Source organism: Bidens hawaiensis, unplaced genomic scaffold (assembly GCF_021521415.1).
Source record: "Bidens hawaiensis isolate Kalapana, Puna unplaced genomic scaffold, B.hawaiensis_p1.1 tig00032117_1, whole genome shotgun sequence".
Taxonomy (NCBI): Eukaryota; Viridiplantae; Streptophyta; class Magnoliopsida; order Asterales; family Asteraceae; genus Bidens; species Bidens hawaiensis.
This window is the reverse complement of record NW_027495453.1, coordinates 68,761-71,686: the sequence shown is the minus strand read 5'-3', so window position 1 is coordinate 71,686 and position 2,926 is coordinate 68,761. Positions and strand designations below refer to the sequence as shown.

The 2,926-nt window shown below is 45.2% G+C and overlaps 1 non-coding gene across 1 annotated transcript; it reads right to left on the bottom strand.

Annotated features, from left to right (window-relative positions):
- Positions 1-849: 849 nt before the first annotated feature.
- Positions 850-954, bottom strand: LOC143583086 (small nucleolar RNA R71). The gene has a single exon (XR_013144092.1). It is a non-coding gene; the product is annotated as a small nucleolar RNA R71 (small nucleolar RNA).
- Positions 955-2,926: the final 1,972 nt, after the last annotated feature.

The following is a 2,926-nucleotide window of genomic DNA, read 5'->3' as shown; positions in this document are numbered from 1 at the left end:
TACACTTGCCTTTCGTGTGTGGTTTGGTTGTTGGTGAAAACCATTTTTAAAACCCGATTTGTGTGAAACTTTTATTTAAATTTTTTATATATATATTCGCACAAGTCAAGTTTTTGGCGCCGTTGCCGAGGACACGGTGTTTTACGTATGAAAACGATACGAGTAATTGATTTGTCTTGTTGATATTTTTGCTCTATGTTATTTTAGTCTATTTCATTTTTATTCATCTTGTTTTATTTTATTTTATTAGTTATATTTTTAAGTAGTTTTTCATGTCTTGTTTGTTTCCATTCCGCGTTTCTTTCGGGTGATACATGTCCACCACACCCGGTCCGGATCTTGTTCCCCCCTTTCCGAACCCAAGCGACATCTTTGAGAATGTTTGAGGAGGAGAGCACGCGAGATTGCCGAGGTCATTGAAAACGAAGTTGTGGAGGACGACGCAAATCCCGAGGTTGAGGAGATGGCGGATCCAAACAATCAAGGTCGCATGGATGACTTCGCCGAGCCGTCCCTCCACGGCTACGGCAGTGGTGTCACGGAGCCTGAGATTACCGTGAGTTTCGAGATCAAATCGAGTATTATTCATATGGTCGAAAATTCCATTTCTTTCCATGGCCTCTCGAACAAGGACCCTCATTCTCATGTTGCGCATTTCTTTCGATTATGTGCGACATTCTAAATTCAAGGGTGTACGGACGATGCCGTGAGACTCCGACTTTTTCCGTTCTCACTTCGCGGGGCTGCCTTGGAGTGGTTAGAGGCACTCCCTTCCTGTTCCATCACCACTTGGAACCAATTGGTTGAGCAGTTTCTTCTTCAGTACTTTCCACCTGATAAAACTACAAGATACCGGGCAAAAATCACTGGTTTTCATGTTGATGATGATGAGTCACTTCATGCTGCATGGGAGAGGTTCAAGGGCTTGTTGAGAAAATTCCCTCATCACGGTTTGAGTCACGGTCTTCAGTGTCGTACGTTCTTTGATGCTTTATCCGGAGCACAGAAGCAGGTCGTTGATTAGGTTGCGGGAGGAGATTTCGGTATGTGTACTCCCAATGAGGCGTTGGATGTCTTGGAGCGAGCTTCTAACAAGAGTTTTGCATATAATCCGCCTCGTAGTATTCCTTCCGCTAAGGGCGTTCTTCATGTCGATTATAATACCCTTGTTTCTGCTTAGTTAGAAGCCTTGACCAAAAGATTTGATCAGATGCAATCCGATCTGGCTAAGTCTAGCTCTCGTTGTGGGGTGTGTGACGGGAAACACTAGACCAGTCAGTGCCAGCAGGCCATGGTGGTGGAGGATGTTGACTTTGTGGGCCGCCAAAACAATGCCTACAGCAAATCCTATAACCTGGGATGGAGAAACCACCCAAATCTCAGCTGGAAAGATGGTGGTAGTAGTCAAAATCAGAATCAAAAGCCACCGGGGTTTGACCGAAATCCTAATTACCAGAATCAACCCTAGAACCAATCTTACAGCAAAAGCCTCAGTTTCAGGGTTCCAGCAGTAGTGGTCAGTCTAGTGGTGGGTCTAGTGTTGAAAGTCTTTTGACTCAGCTTTTGGCTAAAACCTAGACCTCAAACAAACTGACTGAACAGAGGAACCTGAAGATTGATGAGACTCTCCAGAGACACGATCTCGAGTTGAGGAATCAGAAAGCGTCCATTCAGACCATTGAGAATCAGGTTGGACAGATTGCTCAGCTCCTCTCTGTGAGACCACAGGGTAGCCTTCCGAGTAACACTGAGAGTAATCCGAATGCCTAGGCTAAGGCGATTACCCTGGGGAGCGGTAGATCTACCATTCCTGCTGATGCATTGGTTTCCACACCAAAACCGATTGCCGATGAGATTGAGACTGAGACTCCTAGTGAGGTGCACCCGAGGGTAACCCTAGAAAGTACCGCACAAACCAGTGAGCCAGTCAGGACTTATGTTCCTCCATTCCATACCCAGGCCGTTTGAAGAAACAGAAGATGGAAGAGCAGTATGGTAAATTCTTAGAACTTTTTAAGCAGCTTCATATTAATCTTCCGTTTCTCGATGCATTGAAAGAAATGCCTAAGTATGCTAAGTTTCTGAAAGAGGTCCTCTCGAATAAGAAGAAATTAGAGGAGCTTTCTTGTGTGACTTTGAATGAGGAGTGTTCAGCGGTTCTTCTAAATAAACTGCCCAAAAAAATGACCGATCCGGGCAGTTTTACCATTCCATGTTTGATCGGAAGTTTGTTGGTTAGTAACGCTTTAGCCGACCTAGGTGCTAGCATAAACTCGATGCCTTATTTTGTTTTTGAAAAGCTAGACCTGGGTGAGCCTAAGCCTACTCGCATGAGCATTCAGCTTGCCGACCGCTCGGTGAAATACCCGAGAGGTATAGTTGAGAATATGCTTGTGAAAATTGACAAATTTGTGTTTCCTATTGACTTTGTGATCTTGGACATGGATGACGATAAAAATGTACCACTCATCTTAGGTTGTCCTTTCCTAGCCACTGCTAGAGCTCTCATCGATGTCTGCACCGGCAGACTCACTCTTAGAGTTGGAGACGAGGAGGTGACCTTTGATATTGGGAGATCCATGCGCCATCCACACGATCATGATGACGTGTTCTACATTGATACCATCGATTCTTGCGTCTGTGAGCACATACAGGACACATGTGAGGAGGACTCTTTGGATACTCAGTTGTGTGTTGGAGGGATTTCTAACTTGGTCAGTGGACCTCTATTTGAGGAATTGGTTTGTGGTGTGGATCACGAGCCTCCTGAGTATTTAGAGAGGATTGAGGATGTTGATCGCGTTGCCGAGCCTAAGGCAAAACCTTCTGTTATGGACCCACCATCTATCGAGCTAAAGGAACTCCCGTCCCATTTAGAGTATGCCTTTTTGGAGGATGGGTCCCGTTTGCCTGTTATCATTTCCGC